Raw genomic sequence first — 25,006 nt, 5'->3', positions numbered from 1 at the left:
TTTTTTTGTTTTTAGGATTATATTTATTTATTTGGCAGAGAGCCAGCAAGAGAGGGAGCACAAGCAGGGGGAGTGGGAGAGGGAAAAGCAGGCTTCCCAGTGGGGCAGGGAGTCCGGTGCGGGGCTTGAGCCCCGGACCCTGGGATCTTGACCTGAGCCAGTGGCAGCCAATACTGAGCCTCCGGACGTAGAGGAGTCTTAAAGGAAATACTCAAGAAGTACAGCCCAGCCTCATGAGAACTGGGGAGTCAGTTCTCTGACAGGGTACTGTGTGTGTATGTGTGTTGCAGTCCAGGTTTGTCAAGCTTCATATTCTCTTTTCTGGGCTTTTTTCCCCGGAGTCCGATCCACTGACTTGCATCTCTCCTCCTCCATGCTTTCTCTGCTGACTCACGGCCCCTCTGCTGCCGCCATGTGCAGCTTGCAAGTGGCATTAGCTCGCTGCTGCCCCAGCCTTGGCCCAGACTCAACAGAACCTCAGGGCCCCGCTCCTTGTAACGAACTCAGTAAGACTCTGGAAGTCTGAGTGGCTCAGCTTGCGTCGGTGTTTCTCGTGGCCCAGGTAGGACCTGTCCTTAATCAGTGTTTCATTATTACCTGTGTTCTCGTTACCTGGGCTTACACAGTGGACGTGGGGTGGGAGGTCAGAAGAGTCTGTGTATCTTGTGAAGACTCATTGCGCTTCGGTTTTACCTGCGGGTAGTATAGTTGGTCTCACCTCCTAACACCAGCAGTTACTACCAACAAGTACTTGTACTAAGCACTGTGTATATTGTCTCCGTTAACTCTTTCTTTTTGATACTTTTTTTTTTAAAGATTTATTTATTTGGCAGAGAGAGACGGCAGGAGAGGGAACACAAGCAGGAGGAGTGGGAGAGGGGGAAGCAGGCTTCCTGCAGAGCAGGTAACCCAATGCGGGGCTCGATCCCAGGACCCTGATATTATGATCTGAGCCAAAGGCAGAGGCCCAACCCACTGAGCCACCCAGGCAACCCTCAATATCGCTATTCTCATCCCCTTTTTGCGAGAGGAAAGTCGAAGGAGGGAGGTAAAGTCACTTGCTGAAGGTCACAAAACTCAATGGCCGGGCTTTGATCCAAGGTTCCTGATGCAGAGCCTGTGCCTTCTCCTGCTTTCCCACACCAGCCCAATCGTTTCATCGGCCGTTCCTGACAACTGCCATAAATTAACCCTGCCACCTACTTCCTCAGGCTAAGCTCTCTCATTTTGGGGGTAATAGATTGTTGTTGGTGTTTTGTTTTGTTTTGTTTTTAAGATTTTTATTTACTTGAGAGATAGAGAGAGAGAATGGGAGAGAGCACAGAGGCAGAGGGAGAAGCAGACTCCTCTGAGCAGGGAGCCAGATGCAGGATTCGATTCCAGGTCCCTGGGATCATGACCTGAGCCGAAGGCAGACACTGAACCGACCTATCCACCCAGGCGCCTGGGGAAGTAGATCATTTGCGGGAAGGGGAATACTGACCAGTGGGTTACAAAGTCCACCCAGTAACATTGTTGCCCAGTTGTTTCCAGTCTGTGAAAAAGCAGTGTTCTTGCCAGAACACATGGGGACAAGGGAAGGTTGCGCTCTCTCTCTCTCTCTCTCATGTGGAACCATCCTCCAACTCCAGAAGCAGTCCAAACGGACACTACACTTTGCCATTTATATAAGTCATTGTTAGTGTTCAGTAATAGCTCGGTGCTTAGCACCTGGCACAGTACCTGGTGTGTGGTGGGATGATCAAGAAGCTTTCTCGCTGCCGTGAAACTGAGCTGGCCAACTTTAGCTTATAGCCTCTCATAAAATCGAAGCCAAGGGTGAGCAGAGCTGGTTTACTATTACCCAAGTGTCTTCCTCCATTTGAGTGGCTTTAACAGAATGCCAGCGGCTGGGTGGCTCAAAACCAACAAGAATTTATTTCTTACAGTCCTGGAGGCTGGGAAGTCCAAGATCAAGGTGGTGGCAGATTCCTCTCTGGTTCACAGAGGGCTGGCTTCTTGCTGTGTCCTCACATGGCAGAAGGAACAAAAGTGCTTTCTTGGGTTACCTTTGTAAGGATACAAATCCCATTTGGAGCCCTCATAGGCAAACGTCTCAAAGGCATCATCTGTAGTATCACATTGGGGGTTAGGATTTCAGCGTATGAATGGGGGGGGGGGTTGGAGGGTGGTGACACAAATATTCAGATTTTTAAAAAAAGATTTTATACATTTGAGAGTGTAGGAAAGAGAGAGGTCGTGAGCAGGGAGGAAAGGTAGAGGGAGAAGCTGTCTCCCCACGGAGCAGGGAGCCCGATGTGGAACTTGATCCTAGGACCCTGGGATCATGACCTGAGTGGAAGCCAGACACTTGACCGACTGAACCACTTAGGCGCCCACAAATATTCAGACTTTAGATCCAAGTTACTATTGAAGGGAATCATAATTAACAGGCTAGCAACCTTTGGAATACATGATTCTGTTAAAAAAAATTTTAATGGGAGAAAGTAGCATTATTAAGACAGTTAATGGAGGGGCACTTGGGTGGCTCAGTCAGTTAAGCATCTGCCTTTGGCTGGGGTCATGATATCAGTCATGATCTCCAGGTCCAAAGATCAAGTCCTGTGTAGGGCTCTGTGCTCTGTGCTCAGCGGGGAATCTCTCTCTGCCCCTTCCCCTGCTCAGGCATTCTCTCTCTCTGTATCAAATAAATCTTTTTTTTTTTAAGATTTTATTTATTTATTTGACACAGAGAGAGATCATAAACGGGCAGAGAGGCAGGCAGAGAGAGAGGAGGAAGCAGGCTCCCTGATGAGCAGAGAGCCTGATGCGGGGCTCGATCCCAGGACCTGAGATCATGACCTGAGCCGAAGGGAGAGGCTTTAACCCACTGAGCCACCCAGGTGCCCCTCGAATAAATCTTAAAGAAAAAATTTTTAAAGACAATTTTAAATAAAAATAAGCCTTCCAAACTTTAAAGGTTTTTTTTTGTTTTGTTTTGTTTTAAGATTTTATTTACTTATTTGACAGAGATCACAAGTAGTCAGAGAGGCAGGCAGAGGGAGAAGCAGGCTCCCTGTTAAGTAGAGAGCTCAGTGCGGGGCTCTGATCCCAAGACTCTGGGATCATGACCTGAACCGAAGGCAGAGGCTTTAACCCACTGAGTCACCCATGCAACCCAAGCCTTCCAGACTTGAAGCTTAGAGATGATCCCAGCGGAGATGGTCACCTGGACCATTACATCTATTCCCCAAGGTGTATCTTTTCAGGTCCCTAACACATTACTGCTGCCACTGGCATGTTGGCCTCTAAGAGGCACTGTTTCCCCTCCAAGGCTGGGAACCAGTGGCTGTGAATCAGGTACACAGCTCAGCCTAACTAAAGCTATCTGCTAGGAGATGCCACAGGGAAACATACAGAGAGTAAGAGTGATGTCAGCCAGTAAACTGGTTATTAGGAAAGTTTGTTGATCCTCTGCCTGCAGTTCACGGGGTCCCTGAATTCCTGGCTCGTGGACCGTTGATGAAGATGGGGCCCTCCTTACTCCCACATCCAGCAATCATTTCTCGTGCTCGGTGCTAGGAGCGGGGGCAGAAGAAAATGCAAGACCCTTCTCAGAGCCAAGTCTAGTGGGAGAGAGGGGTAGTCATCTAATTTCCGTAAGACCCAGCCAAGAGTCAGGGCAAGGGAGAGGTCCTGACAACCTTCCTGAAACCCACCCTCACGGAGCCTAGTTTTTGGTTTAAAATCAAGGATACTTCCCTTCAGAGGTATCTGGTTGTCAGGGTCATGAGTTCAAGCTCCGCATTGGGCCTGGAGCTTAATTTAGAAAAAAAAAAAAGAATACTTCCATTCAAACAGCACCTGTTCCCCCGCAGCAAGGGGTAGCATTTCAGCACACAGCATGGTCCTAACTTAATTCTCTCGATGCCCATACTCCATAATAGAGGGTCCATTTGTGTTACATACACATTTACCTTTATTATGAAATAATTTCTATTTTAGATACAATTGGCCAAAAAGCATCTATCAATAGTAATAGTAATAGCTAATTCACTCAATTAAGATTATGTCTACATTTTTATCCTCAAGACTTATTGTCACTTCAGTATTTAATATTAAATAATAGTCTACTTTCATTAAATCCAATTCCACTTGAAACAAATGCCAATAAGTTTGAAAAAAACAAATATATTTTAATTTTATAAAATTTATATTTGACAAAACTAAGGAAGGCCCAATCCAACATTTTCCTAAATTGATTTGTTAGACTATAGGATTAGAATTAAGCTAACCTAGGGGTGCCTGGGGAACTCAGCCAGTTAGGTGGCTGCCTTTGGCTCAGGTCATGATCCTGGGATCAAGGCCCAAGTTAGGCTCCCTGCTCAGTGGGGGGCCTGCTTCTGACCCTCCTCCCCACTTGTAATCTCTCTCTCTCTCTCAAGTAAGGAAATAAAATCTTTTTCTTTTCTTTTTTTTTTTTTTTTTTTAAGAGTTTATTTGACAGAGAGAGACAGCGAGAGAGGGAACACAGATGGGAGAGGGGCAGAGGGAGAGGGAGAGGCAGGCTTTCTGCTGAGCTAGCAGTCCAACGCAGGGCTCACTCCCAGGACCCCAGGATCATGACCGGAGCCCAAGGCCAACACCCAACCTACTGAGCCACGCTGGCGCCCCTAAATAAAATCTTCATTAAAAAAAAAAAAGATCTGAGGCGCCTGGGTGGCTCAGTGGGTTGGGCCTCTGCCTGGGCTCAGGTCATGATCCCAGAGTCCTGGGATCGAGCCCCACATCGGGCTCTCTGCTCAGCAGGGAGCCTGCTTCCTCCTCTCTCTCTCTCTCTCTCTGCCTGCCTCTCTGCCTACTTGTGATCTCTGTCTGTCAAGCGGATAAATAAAATCTTTAAAAAAAAAAAAAGATCTGCAGTCAATTAAGCTGACTGTGCTCTTTGTCTGTGGGGACCCAGTGTGCCATGGCCTCCTCGGTACTCTATGCAGCCTGTTGATTGTATGGGTTTCCATAGGGACCTTGGAGACAGCCCTTTCAGTGGATGCTGAGGTCGGACCTTATGGCTATCTCCAGTTTAGGCTGCAGACAGGTATGTGGGGTGCCTTTGGAAACCCCCAGGGCACAGTAGCCAGGGTCCACATTCGCCAAGTCATCATGTCCATCAGTACCAAGCTGCAGAACAAGGAGCCTGTGATCAAGGCCCTACAGAGGGCCAAGTTCAAGTTCCCTGGCTGCTAGAAGATCCACATCTCCAAGAAGTGGGGCTTTACTAAGTTCAATGCGGATGAATTTGAAGACGTGGTGGCTAAAAAGCGACTTATCCCAGCTGGCTATGGGATAAAATATATCCGACCATGGTCCCTTGGACAAATGGAGGGCTCTGCATTCCTGAGAACCTGGCACTATCCCATCCTGTCATATTCATGCCCACCAATAAATCCAACTTCCTGTCAAAAAAAAAAAAAAAAGAAGGGGCACCTGAGTGGCTCAGTTAAGTGGCTCAGGTCATGGTCCCAGGGTCCAGGGATCAAGCCCTCCATTGGGCTCCCTGCTCAGTGGGAAGCCTGCTTCTCCCTCTCCCACTCCCCCTGCTTGTGTTCCCTCTCTCGCTGTGTCTCTCTCTGCCAAATAAATCAATAAAATCTTAAAACAACAACAACAAAAGAATTTTGCTAACCTGTAATGATGCTCTATTGAAGAAATGTGAATGAATCCTCATTCTTCAGTTTGGTAATTGTCTTACATGTTACAGATTTTTAAAAAAAATGTTATAGACATTACCCCAGGTCCATTCCTTCACCCTAACCTGGTTATGAGTGTGTGATGTTATCTGGGGACCGGAGGGTCATATGTTATATACATACTTGTGTTACGTATATAACATATTGTTATTATGCTCTTCTCCAATCAAATACATTTCCACTTACGCGCTTGGGTATTTGTTTTCCACATTTCCCTTCTGCTGTGAAGGTTATTAGCTTTCAGTTTCCTTTGCTGTACGTAATAGTCCTTCCACTCTTACCTTGCTACTTGTGACCTAATGTAGGTCTTCAGTAGTGGCCAACTTTTATTGAGCACTTACTGTATTCTAGGCACCGTGCCCAGAACTTTGCATATTAGCTAATACAGCCTCATACGCATTCTGTGGGGCAGGCACTATTTGGGATTCAAACCCAGTCTGGCTCCAGAGTTTATAACACTAGAAAAGAATAAACAATACTGCCTCAATATCCAGTTTTATTAGAGTAGCTTAAGTTTAAGAGGAAGTGAGATCTTCAGAGAATGTCCAAAGTACTCACCTGCAAATTATATTTTGCTGCATATATAACCTCTTGGAGATCATTTCCTCCAACAGAAAATAGAAATAATGGAACTGACCTGGTCAGACTTCTTTGAAGAACCAGTGAGTGAGATGTGTTTGTATCATGTATATGTGTGCTTGTGTGTGTGTGTGTGTGAAAAACCGGACACAGTGCCTGACATATATGGAGTGTTCGCTTTTCTAAGCACTATTCCTGTGCTCAATTAGTGGTAACTATTGCTACTATTATCCACGAGTTCTATAGACAGCAGAACTTCTGATACCTAATGCTCTTGTCGATGTGGAGAACCCTTTATACTCATCCGGTCCTCACAACCCTCTTCCACAGGGCTTGTCCACTGCCTTTCTAAGGACCCTGCCCGTGCGCCTCCGGGAGCTCCGTAAGTGGCAGTAGAAGCAAGTTTCTAAGGGCTTTCCCCTCTGAGCCCCGGCGCCTCCCTCCTCCGCGCCCAGACTCCTTTCCTCCCCGCCTGCTCCCGGCCCAGAGGGCCTCTCCCCGCAGGCCTACTGCTGGCAGGAGTATACTCTCCCCACCTGGCAGTTCTGACCAGTCCAGGCTGGATTTTTTTTTTTTTTTTAAATGAGCTTTACAGCTAATCAGCACAGGGAGACAGACTGGGCACAATTCATAGGACAATTCACAGGGAAGTACAAAGGTGACTTAACTTGACTCTGGTCTGTAATTCCTGATTTCCGTTGAAACGGTAAACAGAATGCCTGTGGGGCCTGCCTTCGGGCTTCCACTCTGAGGATAAAAAAATTTACATCACACTTCTGCCTCCAGCTTGCTTGGGGTGGGCCTTGACCCCCCAGGGAGCCTGAAAGTGCAAGCCCAGAATTTTGTGGGTGTTGTTTCCTCCAGTGGGCTGTTTGCATCTCTGAAGAACTCCAGGTGGGGACATCAGGCATTTGAATGTACTACCCAAGACCCTCCCCTCCCTCCTGGGGGATTCCCCTCTGGGCACTTCCTCCCCCAATTTTACAGAGTTTTGGAGATCTCAATGTAGGACTAGAGATAAAATACAAATAAAATTTAAAAAATCATGAAGAAACTAGAGGGAGGGGGTGCCTAGCTGGCTCAGTCAGTAGAACATGGCACTCTTGATCTCGGGGTTGTGAGTTCAAACCCCACGTTGGATGGAGAGATTAACAGCAACAACAAACTTAAAAAAAAAAATTACAGAGGCCTATGTGTTTTGCCTAAGATTCAAAATTTACTTATCAAGAGAAGCATTTACTCCGAAATGGACAAAGGATAGTTGCCAACAAATGAAAATATATTTAGGTTAAAATTATCTTTAAAAGTCAGAAGAAAATGAAATGACCTTGAAAACATCTTATGAATCAAATGAATAGCAAAAGAGGGGAAGCAATTACGAATTAACGGTGCGTTATGATGCAGCTGCCTAAGTTGTTAAGGAGACTGACTCCCTGCTTTCTGTCTTCCTCCTGCCTCCTCCTCTCTTCTTGCTGTGGCGGGTGAAATTTTTAAGAAGACTTCGTCTGTTTTCTCTCTGGGCTAACATACCTCAGTACCTACCCCTTGCCCCAATTGCCCGGAGGATAAAATTCAGAATATCTGATTTATTACAGCCCCTCAGACTTCAAAACTGTCCCTCCCCAACCCCACAGTCCTCTGCTCTTCCCCAGGGCCTCTCCTAAACCCCAGCTTCTAGACTAAGTAGCGAACAGTTCCTGAATGTTGTTCTTACCTCCAGAAGTCTGCCTCTGCTTACCTCCACCTGGACCACTTCCCATCCACAAAACTGACTCCTGCACCTCCTTCGGGTTTCGATTTAGAAGACCCCTCCCCGGCCCCCTGCGTCTGGCGCTCCCCTGTCCCTCTCCCACAGATCTTACCCCCACAGTGTTCCTTGGGCCTGACCCCTCAGCTGTACACCCAGTGAAGCGGACCTCGGGAGGGCTCAGTCTTCAGGAGGCCGAGAACCTGTTTTGTCTGTTTCATGGGCCTACACGCAGTTCAGTGTTTGGCCCTTGTGGACATTGAGTTAATATTGTTGAAGGGAAGGATGGAGGGCTGCGGAGACCAAGGGAAACTGCTGTCCCAGCAGAGCTGTGGGTGGACGGCTGAGAGGTGTTGTCTTTTGGGCTGCTGGCTGCTTCCTCACACCTAAGTGCCCCCAGAGCCTGGTTTTCATTACTGGTCCACAAATAGCTTGAAATGCTGAGAAACCGGCTTCTGCCCACGGAACCTTGCACCACCCTCAAGTCTGCTCCTTTGTTGATGTATAAGAAGAAGTACTGTCAGGAGGAAGAGACTCCTTGCCAACACTTTCTCACCCTATAGGAAGTTAGGGGGAACCCATATTACAATCGGGAGGTTGCGCGTGGGAACCCCCTCCCGGAGAAGGATCCAGGACCTCCTCTGGGAACAAGGAGGAAACTCACTCCTTTTTTCCTTCCACTTACTAAGTGCCTACTCTGTTGGAACAAAAAAAAGTGAGCGACTTTCGGGCCTCTGGATAACGCTGGAATTGGAGCCCAAGGTTGTTCCCTGGACTCCTTTCTTTTTTAATCCTTGCAGGGTTGATCAACAACCCTCTTCACTTTCTTCTGAGTCTGTAGGTATATTTACATATTCAGTCTGGTTATGGTCCAGCTTTACCTCATGGAATCGTTTGGAAGTCTCTTTGGGGTGACTTGAGTTATCGCTGCTCCGTCTGATGCCAATCTGATTTCCAAATTCCAGGGTGGGCGGGTGCCCAGGGCCATACAGGACATTAATTACCTTGCTGCAGCTTCCATATATAATCCTACTAATGAATCCATACATCACGCTTTCCCTATGGTACGGCACACAGGAAGTTCTAAAATTCAGCATTTGCAAATAAATATTGGAAATGCTAGATCATAAGGTTGTCGGGGAGGAAAAAAAAATTTTTCTTCTACTCTCTTAGATTCAGTTGTTGGGAGCCTTTGAGCTAAACTGACAAAAGACAGATAAGCAAGAAAAAAAAAACCAAAATTAATCATGTGTTTTTATTAATGTATATACAGAACTTCACAGAAAATGTGCATCAAAGGGGCAGTTAGAATTTGAGGTTTGTCCTATACCATCCAGATGGAGGAAGGGCACTTACTGAAAACAAAAGACTTCATAAGGGAAGGAGAGGGGAGCAAAGCGGGCATTTGTGGGAGAACACATGAGTTTTGGGGAAGATTCATGGGTCCGTATCAGTACAGACCAGAGAGATGGTAGTTTTGTGACAATGTCTGTTTTGGTGTGTTGACTACTTCTCAATGTCTCTGGTGATGAGACGCAATCTAACCTCATTGTTCTGTGACAATTTGGGTTTGAGTTCTTTTAGGAGGCTCTGCTTTTAGACCTATAAAAGATTTCAAAAAGTCACATGCCTTCTGCTAAAATAATTTTTATGCCACAGTGGCATATTGTGGACCCCTTCATGGTCTTTTTTTTTTTTTTTTTCTCTAGAATGTTCTAGCGGGTAGAAGATGATTGGATAAAATTGTTCTCCAAAATTATATCAGCATATATATTCGAGTCCATAAACTTTGTTTGGACTCGAATATTGTTTACTCAATAAGATCCCTTTTAGCAAATTAAGGGGCATAAGAAAAATATTTGAACCAAATGGTTTAAAATTATCAGTCCAGGGGCACCTGGGTGGCTCAGTGGGTGAAAGCCTCTGCCTTCGGCTCAGGTCATGATCCTGGGGTCCTGGGATCCAGGCCAGCATAGGTCTCTGCTAAGCAGGGAGCCTGCTTCTCCCTCTCTCTCTCTCTGCCTGCCTCTCTGCCTACTTGTGATCTCTGTCTGTCAAATAAATAAGTAAAATCTTTAAAATTATTAGTCTCATTTTATTTAATCTCCCCCCCTTTTTTAGGTGTGCCTTTAATAAACTCTAATAGTATATTTTTAGCATGCTTCTTTGGACAATGAAAAGAAATAATCTTGGGGTTCCTATCTGATCGGGGGGTCATAATTTCAAGCTCCACATTGAGTATACAGAGTACCTTAAAGAAAGAAAGAAAGAAGAAAGACAGGGGTGCCTGGGTGGCTCAGTGGGTTAAACTCTCTGCCTTCGGCTCAGGTCATGATCCCAGGGTCCTGGGATCAAGTGCTGCATCAGGCTCTCTCTGCTCGACAGGGAGCCTGCTTTCCCCTCTCTCTCTGCCTACCTCTCTGCCTACTTGTGATCTCTGTCAAATAAATAAATAAAATCTTTAAAGAAAAAGAAAGACAGAATCTCATTCAAAAAATACTTATTGTACCAACAGTATTTTATTTGCTGGGAGTTTTATTTTTAGACCTGATTTTGTGAGATACCGAAAGTGGACAAGAAAACTAAATACAGGCTTAAAAAGACGATTGCTTGCTATTCCCAAGGGAGAAGAAGTGAATGAAAAATCTGGCAAAGCAGCCATCAAAAGAGAAAGGGACAAGCCAAGGGTGAAGCTGTGATTCCCCAGAGCTGCTGACTTGCGGCTGAAGAGGCAGTTAGGTCCATCAGGGAGACATACCGAACACCTGCAAACCAATGCAGCGGAACTCCTTTTTGTGAGAAACGGGACATAGAGCTAGTGGTAGCTAAGTTTCCTTGGTAGCTATTGGGTTCACAGAATAACCTTATCTCAATGAAGCCTAAAAATGGAAATTCTGGAATTGTGGGACCAGGTTAGAGATCTTTGACCTGAGCTGGAAACTGCTGAATTAGAGAATTCAGGGTTGAGATAAGAGGAGGGAAAAGTAACGTGTTCTTTGAGCAGTTATCTGTTCTTTTTATACTCTGCGCTTTCCATACATCATCTAACTTAATTCTTACAACAATGCAATGAAGTACTAGCATTATGTTGGCTCTGCAGAGGAGGAAACAAATTACGTAACTATTCTTTTTTTAGATATTATTTATTTATTCATAAGAGACAGAGAGAGAGGCAGGCAGAGGTAGAGGGAGAAACAGGCTCCCGTGGAGGAGGGAGCCCGATGTGGGACTCGATCCCAGGACTGTGGGATCATGACCTAAGCCGAAGGCAGACGCTCAACCGACAGAGCCATCCAGGCTCCCTGTAACTATTCTTTTATTGAACACTGATTTCCTGTTTTTGTCTATGGTGAATTAAACATCTCCCATTCTTAGTATACATGTTTTTGTTTTATGTTGATTTATTTGCATATTTTAGTAGATAATGCAAGATTGCTTTTCTGTATTTGCTATGAGTATGACTAGAAAAAAAAAAAACCACACATATGAAAACTTGGAAAGAGGGGCGCCTGGGTGGCTCAGATGGTTGGGCGTCTGCCTTTGGCTCAGGTCATGATCTCCAGGTCCTGGAATCAGGCCCCGAGTTGGGCTCCCAGCTCAGTGTCCCCCTGGGAGTCTGCTTCTCCCTCTCCCTCTGCCTCTCTGCTTGCTTGTGCTATCTCTGTCTCTGTCTCTCTCTCAAGTGTATGAATAAAATCTTTTAAAAGAGAAGAAAAGAAAACTTGGAAAGAAAGAAAAGTGCTAACAGTATTTGCCTTTGGTCATGTGACTGTTCCTACATTTCCTACATTTCCATACAGAGCATGGATTAGCTAAAATCATAAATTTATGAATAATATGATACAGCATAGATCAGAGTAACATAGCCTCATAGCTTAAGGGAATATTCATGAGATTCTTTCCTAAAAGCAGTAACTACAAGAGAAAACATCTCTATGTAAGCCATGACATGGACATAAAATCTAAAATATTATATATTATGTTGTAGTCCACAAAGTAATTGGATTACATCTTATAAATGCTTTTTAAATGCTGATAAAACCCAAGCGCCCCATGATGGGTGGTTTTGAACAACCTGCCAGCATCTCTGAGACTCCGTTTCCTCTTCTGTAAATGGAAATAATGATTCCCATTGTGCAGCTCTTTGCGGAGGACGGGTTCCCAACCAACTGGAGAGGGTTCAAAAAGGATAGGGGGGCGCCTGGGTGGCTCAGTGGGTTAGAGCCTCTGCCTTTGGCTCAGGTCATGATCCCACGATTCTGGGATCGAACCGGCATTGGGCTCTCAGCTCCGCAGGGAGCCTGCTTCCTCCTCTCTCTCTGCCTGCCTCTCTGCCTACTTGTGATCTCTGTCAAATAAATAAATAAAATCTTTTTTTAAAAAAAGAGGAGAAACTAGAGATAGCAGGCATAGACAACTCTTGTGTTTTTACTCTGAGGAAAAGCAGAGGAGTGGGAATGTAGCTAGAGGGAAACATGGTGGCGGAAGTTTTTACTGCTTTTCAGGGAGGCTAGTTTAAAGCATGTTTCTATGCTGATGGGACCTGTCCCTGGAGAGGGAAAACTGGTGATGAGGGACAGCTGCAGGAGTGATGTTCCTGAGTAAGTGGGAGGAGATGCTTGGCCTGTGCAAGGAGCTCAGTACATGGAGAGCAACAGGAAGGACAGAGCAGTGGAGGGTGCAGAGGCAGGAGAAGAGAAAGCACCCTGATTGCTCTCCTGGGTTGTGGGCACGTGGCGAGTCCCTCCCTCCAGCAAACTGCAGAGAGAACAGGAATGCGTTGGGAGGAGAAGTGGGGAGAGGTTGTCTGCAAAGGAGGAGAGCAGAAAAGCCGGGACATAGTTATGGGGGAGAGGAAATTGAGAACTAGTGGGAAATTGCCCTGCTCCTGGAGGTAGAGGCCCCGGGAGCCAGGAGGCTGGAAGCTGAAGTGAGATCAGAAGGCAGTGCTGTGTTTGCCTCCAGGCACAGTGACTGGGCTACAGACAAGGTGTCAGCAGAGCTGCTCCCTTCTGGAGGCTCTCAGGGAGAATCGGTTTCCTTGCCTTTGCCAGCTTCTGGAGGCCACCTGCACTTCCTGGCTCACAGTCCCTCCTAATCTTCAAAGCCCGCAGCTTGGCCTTATTGAATCTCCTTCAGAGATTCTGCTTCTCTCCCCAGGTCGCCTTCTCTCCATGCCTCCCTCTCAAGGGGACCCATGTGATTACTTGGAGCCTATCAGGATAATCCAGGATCATCTCCCCATCCCCGAATCTGTGATCAACATCTGCAAAGTCCCTTTTTGCCATGTACAGTGGCATTCACAGGTCCGTAGATTAGGACATGACATCCTTGGTGGGGGACCATTCTTCTCTCTCCCATAATTAGTGCAGTTGGATATGTTTTCATGTGATTATTAGCTTTTTGTATCTCTTCTTTTGTGAATTACCCATTCCTGACATTTTTTCTATTCGCTATTAAGTCTTCCTAATTCATTTGTAAGAACTGCTTCTCACTTGAGAATACAAACCCTTCCTTACAGGATAGCATTTTGCATATTTCCTTTCAATTTTGTTTGCAAGATATTATCTAACTTACAAAAGCACAGTACTTTTAAAAAACATTATGTTGTGGGAAACATCGAACAAATGAAAGTGGGGAGAATACTATATTAAATCTCTACATATTCATTGCCAAGTTTAAATAATTATCGATTTAAGGCTAATCTTATCTATCTATACCTTACCCACATCCCCTAAATTATTTATCATTTTGAAGCAAATCCCAGACATCATATTTCATCCATAAATATTTCAGCGAAATACATTTATTTCATGATTTAGATTTTCTTTTTTTTTGTAAGATTTTATTTGTTTATTTGACAGAGATCACAAGTAGGCAGAGAGAGAGAGGAGGAAGTAGACTCTCTGCTCCCAGGACCCTGGGATCATGACCTGAGCCGAAGGCAGAGGCTTTAACCCACTGAGCCACCCAGGCGCCCCCATGATTTAGATTTTCTTAAATTATTTTCTCTAAGGTTTCTGTTTTCGGTGCCCTGTATAAGAAAACCCAATTCACTTGTCTTTTTAAAGGGGATGTGAGATATAGTCTGAATATACGGGTTTGTACTTTTCAAGGAAGTTCTGTTTCCTTTAAGTTATTTTTATTAGCAAGGACCATTTTCTGACTGCTTAAAAACAAGTATATTTGAACACCTACCCTGCGGAAAATGCCGTGAATTGAATTTTGCTGCCCTCGCGTGCCTGTGAACAGGGAACTGTAGAAAAGGATCATAATGATACAATTAGCAGGCCGCCCACTGGTGTCTGCAGCCCTCATTTAGTCTTCTTTCCGTGGTGACACTGATGATTGGGAACAACTGCTACAAGGTCGCAATCGTCTGTTGTGCCTACGTCATTTCCAGGTTGAAACGTTTGTGTTTTCATTTTGCCAAGGCCACTGGGCACTTGTGTGCAAGTAAAAACAAATACAACCAAGGTAAGAACATACTCCCTCCTGCTTAGTCAGTCTGCTGCTTGGTGACCCCTCCACGTTCCCAGAGCGATGAGCCCCAAGGTCCTTCACGTAACGCGGCCCAGACTGTGAGGGACTGTTGGCACCACACACGGAACTGGAGAGCTGTTGGCTTCCATTTTGAAAAAGCAGACATGTAACAAGTACGGAACCAAGTCAGCACAGACGATCTAGGTGAGGTCTTAGTTCTTTCCTGACAGAGAAGGGGGTGGCCTGGCCTGGCAGGAATTCAGTGTGCGCTTGTCATAGCCTAGCAACTCCACAGCCAAAACAAACACAACTCAAACTTTACTGCCATAAATACCAACGGGTCGGTTGGCACCCACCAATTTCCTACTCTTAACCCCTTGCAATCCTACTTCAACCCCTTCCCGTGCGAGCTCTTCTTCTGAAGGTTACCAGCCAGATCCTGCACATGTTTCAGTCTCCGTCCTATGTGTCCTTCCTTCAGTACAGGCCTGTTAACAGCCCCCCCTTCATTTAAAAATTTTTAAAAAATTTATTTAAGTTCAGTTAATTACCATATAATATATTGGTTTCAGAGGTACAGGCGGGACTCGTCAGTCTTATATAACACCCAGGGCTCATTACATCACATGCCCTCCCTAAGGCCCATCACCCAGTTACCCCATCCCTCCCCTCCCCTCCCCTCCCCTCCAACTACCCTCAGTTTATTTCCTGTGATTAAGAGTTTCTGATCAGGGGCGCCTGGGTGGCTCAGTGGGTTAAGCCGCTGCCTTCGGCTCAGGTCATGATCTCAGGGTCCTGGGATCGAGTCCCGCATCGAGCTCTCTGCTCTGCAGGGAGCCTGCTTCCTCCTCTCCCTCTCTCTGCCTGCCTGTCTGCCTGCTTATGATCTCTGTCTGTCAAATAAATAAACAAAATCTTTAAAAAAAAAAAAAAAAAAAAGTTTCTGATCAGCTCCCCCCTCTAAAACTCCTTGCTCTCTTAGCTGATGGTGTCAAACGATTCTGTTCTGTTCAGGTTTTTCTGTGTGAATCTTTGACGACTGTGAGGCTTCTTTCCGATCCCTTTATCTCTTAAATGTGAATGCTTTGAGGGTGACTCCCTTAGCACTGACCTCTCAGCATTCCCCCCACATGTCATTACCCTTGTTTTCTGAGCTTCCAACCGTCGCATGTTTCTAGCTACTTTCTGGGGGTGTCCAAGACTTCTTAGCTGCGCTCCCACGCCAGTGTCCATCCCCTCCAGGCTCAGACCTGCCCACTTCAGGAGACACCATGGCAGGAACTGAAGGATCACAGTCTGGTGAACCTAGAATTGAGTCTGATTGGCGGGCCTGCGAGGGGCCGTTGTGACACAGCCTCCTTTCCTGAGGACCTGAATGACGCTTGTCCTGCCTTCCCGAGAATGTCATGCTCCCCGTAGTGGTGAGGCCTGTTTTGCTGAAGCCCTGAAGTGTTGATTAGTTTTACCACGTCTCTTCGCAGACAATCATATCCTGTTTTTGTTTTTTTTTTTAAGATTTTATTTATTTTATTTATTTGTCAGAGAGAGAGAGAATGACAGCGAGCACAAGCAGACAGAGTGGTAGGCAGGGTCAGAGGGAGAAGCAGGCTCCCTGCCGAGCAAGGAGCCCGATGTGGGACTCGATCCCAGGACGCTGGGATCATGACCTGAGCTGAAGGTGAAAGACCCCTCTCCTAGATAGACCCCTCCCCTAGTAGATAGATAGGATAACTAACTGCTTGTTTGCTTTTCTGTGAACCGCTGGCTTTTAGGCATAGATTAGGTTATTAATTGGGTTATTAATTGCTTATTAATTGCTCTTCTGCCTTTCTGTAACTGCTTGGCTTATAGAAATAATAGAGACGCCATGATGGCATTCCTAACTTCCCCCTTCTTGTTCCCCTTTCCCGCCGCTCTCCTCCCGCGCGCGGGTCCTCAGAACCAATCAGCAAACTCCAAGTATGCCTTTTTCAAAGTTCAAATTGTCAACCAATCATTTGCGCCCCACCCAAAACTTGTTTGTACCTTCCTATATAAGACCCTGCTTCTCTCCAGTCGGGGTGCTCGGTTAGCTGGAGCTGCCGACCACCCGCCGGTACCTGCGTGACAATAAACCTCTTGCTGTTTGCATCCAGTGGCAGTGTTGGATTCTTGGGTAAGGGGATCCGCGGGTCTTTCATTTGGAGGTCCCACCGAGATCATCGGACTCCTGCCCACGGATCCAACTGACTCCCACTGGGAGGTAAGCTGGCCAGCATTTAAATTTTAAGAACTGTGTGTTTTTGTCTCCTGTCGGTATAAGGTTACATTCCCATATGGACTATTCTGGGAGGGTGTCTAACCCGTGTGAATCTGAAGAGTGCCTGATTGTATGAATGTGTTTGTGCGGCTCCACGGCTTCGGCTACGGAGTCTGAGTGGGCTGCACCCTGATTCTCGCGGAACGTCATACGGCATAACGGTCATCTACTCCTTGGAGTAGCCTGGTCCGGGGCTTATACGGATAGACCTTAGCCAAGACGTTCCTAAGCTCCCTCGAGGGACGCGAGCAGGACAGCACCTGAAAGATCCCCCTCCCCTTGTCGGCAACATCATACATCGGGAAGAGAAACACTACCTTTGCCTCCTGTCTCGTGTTCCCGTGTTCTTGTTTGTCTCTAGTCTTGTGAGGCCTCTGTTTGACCTATACTGCAGGTAGCGGTATAGTGTTTGTACAACATCGCGCGTTGTTGGATTGTATTTGTAGGCAGCTTGAGAAGGAGCTGACGAGCTCGGACTTCTCCCCTGCCACCCCGGGGGACGCCCCAGGGATTAAAGGGGCCCGATTTTTTGGAGCCCCTCATTTGTCCGAGGGATATATTCATTTGTCCGTTCCAGAGGAACCCCTCGGCCCTGGACGGAATTTGTCCACCGCAGGGAGGTCTCGAGGCTCCTCTGGGCCGGTGGAAACCTTGCTTTCGGTAGCATACCGAAACCGCGCAGCGACCTTTTTGTTGATTGTTTTGTGCGTGCTGTTCATTGTCCTTGGTGTTTTCTTTGAGTCTAAAATGGGGCAGACTCTCACAACCCCTCTGAGCCTCACTCTAGGTCACTGGAAAGATGTTCGGATCCGAGCCAACAACTTATCAGTGGAAATTAAGAAGAGGAAATGGCAGGCTCTCTGCACCTCTGAATGGCCCACCTTCAAAGTTGAATGGCCTGCAGAAGGAACTTTTAATATCAATATTATCTTGCAGGTCAAAGGGCGAATCTTCGAACAGGGACATCGAGACCAAACACCGTACATCGTAGTCTGGGAAAGCCTGGTCAAAGAGCCCCCTTCGTGGGTCTCTCCCTTTATTCCCCCTTGCCCTCCCTTAAGCCCTTCGGCGCCGCCCCCGCCGCCTCCAACTCCCACTAACCCCTCCAAACCGCCCACCTCTTCCAACCTTTACCCTATAGTCCCTACTGAATCTCCCTCGTCCAACAACGATTCCTCTCTGCGACGCCCCAGGCAGGTCCTCCCTCCCGAGGAATCCCCTTTGATGGACCTCCTAACCGAGGACCCTCCACATTATCATCCTCCTAGGCCGGCATCCGGCCCCATGGGGGAATCAGATCATCCATCTCCAATCGCTGGCAGAGTTAGAGGCCGGCAGAGACCAGAACAAGGGGAGACTTCTAAGCTCTTCCCCTTGCGCCAAGGGAGGGAACCAGGGAGCCTCCAATATTGGCCCTTCTCTGCATCTGACTTATATAACTGGAAGTCTCATAACCCTTCCTTCTCACAGGACCCTGTGGCCCTAACCGCCTTAATTGAATCTATCTTAGTTACACATCAGCCTACGTGGGACTTGATTGCCAGCAGCTCTTGCAGGCTCTTCTCACTACAGAGGAGAGACAGAGGGTCTTTTTAGAGGCCAGAAAGAATGTCCCAGGGGATAACGGAAGGCCCACACAACTTCCTAACGTGATAGACGAAACCTTCCCTCTGACTCGCCCTGACTGGGACTTCAATACAGCTGCAGGTAGGAACCACCTACGTCTTTACCGCCAGTTACTTATAGCAGGCCTCCATAATGCAGGGCGACGCCCCACTAATTTGGCCCAGGTAAGACAGGTGACTCAAGGAAAGGAGGAATCTCCAACCGCCTTCCTAGAAAGGCTTAAGGAAGCTTACCGCAGGTATACGCCTTTTGACCCAAATAGTGACGAACAGAGAGGAAATGTCTCCATGACATTCATTTGGCAGTCGGCTCCAGATATTAGGAACAAGTTGCAGCGTTTGGAGAACCTACAAGATTTCTCCTTGCAGGATTTATTAAAAGAGGAAGAGAAGGAGGAACGACTTAGGAAGTTGCAGGAAGAAAAAGAAGAGAAACTAAGGAAGGAAGCTGAAGAGAAGGAAGAGAAGCGTGAGCGTAAGCGAACCAAGGAACTTAGTAAAATCTTGGCCGCCGCAGTGCAAGGCAGTCAGGGCTTAGAGAAAGGAAGGCCAAACAGAGAGGGAGAGATAAGCAGGCTCCGGATAGAACGGGACCAATGTGCCTATTGCAAGGAGAGAGGACATTGGGCCAAGAACTGCCCGAGGAATCCTAAGAAGAACGCTAAGCAAGTCACAAAACTTATGGCTTTAGATGAAGACTAGGGGCGTCAGGGTCAGGAGCCCCCCCCTGAACCCCGGGTAACCCTAACCGTCGGGGGGCAACCAATCACCTTCCTAGTAGATACAGGGGCTCAACACTCCGTTTTGACCAAGAACCCGGGGCCACTCAGCAACCGGATGGCCTGGGTTCAAGGAGCCACTGGAGGGAAGCAATGTCGCTGGACTACGAACAGGAAAGTACACCTGGCCTCAGGTAAAGTTTCTCATTCATTTCTTCATGTCCCCGATTGCCCATACCCACTTCTGGGTAGAGACTTATTAACCAAACTCAAAGCCCAGATCCATTTTGAACCACAAGGGGCCACCGTAACCGGCCCTAATGGGACTCCTCTACATGTCCTCACCCTACAATTGGAAGAGGAATATAGACTACACGAGAAGCCCTCTCAACCTCAGAGGGACATAGAGTCCTGGCTCACATCTTACCCGGATGCCTGGGCAGAAACAGGGGGAATGGGATTGGCTATCCAGCAGCCCCCCATTCACATACAGTTAAAAGCAACCGCCGTTCCTGTCAATGTTAAACAGTACCCCATGTCCAACGAGGCCCATCAGGGCATCAAGCCACACATACGGCGGTTACTAGACCAGGGTATTTTGACCCCATGCCGGTCTCCTTGGAACACCCCTCTGTTGCCCGTCAAGAAACCCGGCACCAATGATTACCAGCCAGTTCAGGACCTCAGGGAGGTCAATAAGAGGGTAGAAGACATCCACCCTACGGTGCCCAACCCTTATAACTTACTTAGCACCCTGCCTCCAACCCATTCCTGGTACACCGTCTTGGACCTCAAGGATGCTTTCTTCTGTTTAAGACTGAGTCCACAGAGCCAGCCTCTCTTCGCCTTTGAATGGAAGGACCCAGACTTGGGAATATCAGGTCAGCTGACCTGGACTCGGTTACCGCAAGGGTTCAAGAACAGCCCAACGCTGTTCGACGAGGCTCTTCACCAGGACTTGGCCGACTTTCGGGTAAGGCACCCCTCCCTGATCCTGCTTCAATACGTCGATGACATCCTGCTAGCAGCCACCAACGAAGAAGACTGCCGGACAGGTACTGGGGATCTCTTAACGACCCTAGGCCAATTGGGGTATAGGGCATCTGCCAAGAAGGCCCAGATTTGTCAGGTTAGGGTCACCTACCTAGGCTATGAACTATATGATGGACAACGGTGGCTAACGGCTGCAAGGAAGGGAACTATTTCTAACATTCCTGCGCCTCAAAACCATAGGCAATTGCGGGAGTTCCTAGGAACAGCGGGCTTTTGCGGACTATGGATCCCGGGATTCGCAGAGATAGCGGCCCCTTTATATCCATTGACTAAACAAGATACTCCTTTTGTTTGGACTGAGCAACAGCAACAGGCGTTCGATCATATCAAACGAGCGCTTCTTAAATCTCCGGCATTAGGCCTGCCAGACATAACGAGGCCCTTTGACCTTTTTGTTGATGAAAAACAAGGCTTCGCTAAAGGGGTCTTGACCCAAAGACTCGGGCCTTGGAGACGCCCCGTCGCCTACCTCTCTAAGAAATTAGACCCCGTAGCGGCTGGCTGGCCACCATGCCTAAAGATGATTGCGGCAATTGCAGTCCTTATCAAGGACGCCACCAAACTGACACTGGGGCAACCCCTAACCATACTAGCTCCACATACAGTGGAGTCTTTAATCAGACAACCACCGGACCGCTGGCTGTCAAACGCCCGCCTGACTCATTACCAGTCCCTCCTCCTGGACACGGACAGAATCCAGTTTGGGCCTGTAGTGACCCTTAACCCTGCAACCTTGCTGCCCACTCCTGGAGAGACGCCGCCATTACATGACTGTCACCAGATCCTTGCTGAGACTCAAGGGACACGGCCCGACCTGACTGATCAGCCTATCAAGGATGCGGACCTGACCTGGTACACAGATGGCAGCAGCTATCTACAAGATGGAAAGCGACGGGCAGGGGCGGCCATCACGACTGACTCTCAGCTTGTATGGGCCAGCGCGCTACCAGAAGGTACATCAGCACAACGGGCAGAGCTGATAGCTTTGACCCAGGCCCTCCAACTGGCAGAAGGTAAGAGCCTTAATGTCTATACCGACAGCAGATATGCTTTTGCCACTGCCCATGTCCATGGAGAGATCTATAGAAGGAGGGGACTACTCACCTCAGATGGCAAAGAAATCAAGAATAAAGCCGAGATATTAGCCTTATTAAAAGCCTTATTCCTTCCCAAAAAGCTGAGCATAATGCACTGTCCTGGCCACCAAAAAGGGGAGACCCCTGAGGCAAGGGGAAACCGCCTGGCTGATACGATGGCTAAACAGGCAGCCCTGGGACCCCAATTGCTAACTGTCACAATACTTACTGAGACAGAGGACACAGATAATGCCACCACTTGGAATTATGAAGAGGCCGATTTGGACTATGTACAAAAACTGGGAGCTGACTACAATCCAGCCCTCAATCGATGGGAATATAAAGGGAAAGCCATAATGCCCATAAAAATGGCAAAGGAGCTAATAACTCACCTACATCGGCTAACCCACCTGAGTGCAAGCAAAATGAAGGCCCTCATGGAAAGGGCCAACTTAGAAAACCATTTCCCCAAACAAAATTTTCTTCTTCAACAAGCAGCTGCTAATTGTAGAGCCTGTGCTCAAGTCAATCCTGGAAAGACTGTTATTGGACCAGGTGTCCGGGCACGCGGACGGCGACCTGGCACACACTGGGAAGTTGACTTTACCGAGATTAAACCCGGCATGTATGGATATAAGTATCTCTTAGTATTTCTAGATACCTTTTCAGGATGGACGGAAGCTTTTCCTACCAAAAAGGAGACAGCTACCATGGTTGCTAAGAAACTATTAGAAGAAATCTTCCCAAGGTATGGTATGCCTGAGGTGTTAGGGTCCGACAACGGGCCTGCCTTTGTCTCCCAGGTAAGTCAGTCGGTGGCCAAGCTGCTGGGGATTGATTGGAAACTACATTGTGCTTATAGACCCCAGAGTTCAGGGCAGGTAGAGAGGATGAATAGAACCATCAAGGAGGTTTTGACCAAATTACTGCTTGAAACTGGCTCTAAAGATTGGGTGTCGCTCCTACCTCTAGCACTCTATCGGGCTAGGAACACCCCAGGGCCTCATGGCCTGACTCCCTTTGAGATTCTCTATGGTGCTCCACCCCCCGCTGTCACATTCTTTGCCCCCCGATATCTCCGCTCATGCCCCCTCCCCCTCTATACAGGCCCACCTACAAGCTCTGCAGTTGGTGCAACAGGAAGTCTGGAAACCCCTGGCAGCCGCCTACAAAGAGAAACTCGACACCCCGCTAAAGCCACATCCCTATAAAATAGGAGACTCCGTCTGGGTTCGCAGACATCGGGCCACAAACCTTGAGCCCCGCTGGAAGGGACCCCACACCGTGCTCCTGACGACACCCACAGCACTGAAGGTCGACGGAATTGCAGCCTGGATTCACGCCTCCCATGTAAAAGCAGCACATCCAGAGGAACAGACCGAACCCCTTCAAGATTTGGGATGGACCGTCCAACGCTCCCCAAATCCACTAAAGATAAGACTCATGCATCGCTAATCTTTCTCCTTGTTTACTCCTTCCTCCCCTTTGGGGACCATAGTCCACATGTCCCCAAACAATTGACATGGCAAATTTGGTCGCAGACGGGAGAAGTTGTCTGGTCCATCACGGGCCTACACGCACCCAATAACTGGTGGCCTAATCTTACTCCTGACTTCTGTCAGCTGGCAGCAGGCCTTGAAACCTGGGACATCCCAGACAAAAGTCCCCACGAGTTAAATGTCAGCAATTCAGCCTGTCCGACGATGCGTGACTTTGGGTGTGCTTGTGCAAATGCCCGTTGTGAATTAGCCCACCATGATTTTTATGTCTGCCCTAAAGATGGCAGGAGTCGTGCCCAAGCTTACAAATGCGGAGGATATTTAGAATATTTTTGTGCTGCATGGGGTTGTGAAACTACTGGGGACGCTTACTGGAATCCTACCTCATCCTGGGATCTCATAACCGTAAAACGAGGGTTCAAAAAAACATGGCAGCGGGGCAACCGAAATACAGCCTTTACCTCTGTATGCCCCAGTAGTGATACCGGGGGACCAATGAGTGCAGGACTATCACTCCCATTAAACATAACATTTACCTCCTCAGGAAAACGATTTTTGGATTGGACCTCTGGACGTACCTGGGGTCTACGCTGGTTTCTATCTGGTAAGGATAGAGGCATTATTTTTAAAATAAAATTAAGAATAGAAGATCCCCAGATACGCCCCGTAGGACCTAATTTAGTTTTACCAGACTCTAAACCCCCCGCGCCCGCCACCGCAGACTATTGCATATTAGTTCAACTCTGGCCCAAGGTAACTTACCACAGTTCGAGTTTTGTCCTTGACTTCTTTGAGCAGGGGCAAATGTCTCGATACCAGAGGGAGCCTATATCCATGACTATAGCCTTGCTATTGGGCATCGGGGGAATAGCAACAGGTATTGGAACAGGGACTTCCGCCTTAATTCAAGGTGATCGACTCATGCAGCTACAGGTTGCTATGAACGATGATTTAGAAGCCATAGAAAAATCAATCACAGCCTTAGAAAAATCCTTAACTTCCTTATCAGAAGTTGTACTACAAAACAGGAGAGGACTAGACCTCTTATTTCTGAAAGAAGGAGGATTATGTGCAGCCTTAAAAGAAGAATGCTGTTTTTATGCCGACCATACCGGGGTGGTCAGAGAAACAATGGACAAGCTAAGAGAGAGATTAGCCCAGAGAAAAAGAGATTTTGAATCCCAACAGGGCTGGTTTGAAAATTGGTTCACCCGTTCCCCATGGTTCACAACCTTAATATCCACCCTCATGGGGCCCCTTATCATCTTATCACTGATTCTGTTATTTGGCCCTTGCATCATAAATAGGCTTGTCCAATTCACTAAAGACCGCTTGTCCATAATTCAGGCAATGGTACTAACACAACAATATCAACTTTTAAAACAATCTGAGTCCCGGACAAGCTTAGAGCAGGAACAAGATGAATGGATATAAGATTCTATCCATGATAAAGAAAAAGGGAGGAATGAAAGACCCCTCTCCTAGATAGACCCCTCCCCTAGTAGATAGATAGGATAACTAACTGCTTGTTTGCTTTTCTGTGAACCGCTGGCTTTTAGGCATAGATTAGGTTATTAATTGGGTTATTAATTGCTTATTAATTGCTCTTCTGCCTTTCTGTAACTGCTTGGCTTATAGAAATAATAGAGACGCCATGATGGCATTCCTAACTTCCCCCTTCTTGTTCCCCTTTCCCGCCGCTCTCCTCCCGCGCGCGGGACCTCAGAACCAATCAGCAAACTCCAAGTATGCCTTTTTCAAAGTTCAAATTGTCAACCAATCATTTGCGCCCCACCCAAAACTTGTTTGTACCTTCCTATATAAGACCCTGCTTCTCTCCAGTCGGGGTGCTCGGTTAGCTGGAGCTGCCGACCACCCGCCGGTACCTGCGTGACAATAAACCTCTTGCTGTTTGCATCCAGTGGCAGTGTTGGATTCTTGGGTAAGGGGATCCGCGGGTCTTTCAAAGGCAGCTGCTTAACCAACTGAGCCACCCAGGCGTCCCCAATCATATCCTGTTTTATTTTATTTTTTCCCAGTCCCACTAGTGCGATGCCCCCTATCTTCACTGACAGAGTCTTCTGGGAACTGGGCCTTGAGCCATAGGGCCATTCCCCTGGACATTCATTAGGTCTTGACCATTACCCCTTCTTCTCTGTCCTCCTGCCCCAAATTCCTTCCTGGCTTTATTACGTCAAGT

General features: G+C 47.4%; 1 pseudogene; it reads left to right on the top strand.

The window, feature by feature from the left end:
- The first annotated feature begins 4,896 nt into the window (after window positions 1-4,896).
- LOC123392089 lies at window positions 4,897-5,016 on the top strand (annotated as a pseudogene).
- Window positions 5,017-25,006: the final 19,990 nt, after the last annotated feature.

This window comes from Mustela putorius, unplaced genomic scaffold, assembly GCF_011764305.1.
Source record: "Mustela putorius furo isolate JIRA1106 unplaced genomic scaffold, ASM1176430v1.1 tig00000430_pilon_pilon_pilon, whole genome shotgun sequence".
NCBI classification, from domain to species: Eukaryota; Metazoa; Chordata; class Mammalia; order Carnivora; family Mustelidae; genus Mustela; species Mustela putorius.
The sequence above is the reverse complement of the archived record's forward strand: the minus strand, read 5'-3'. Positions and strand labels throughout refer to the sequence as shown.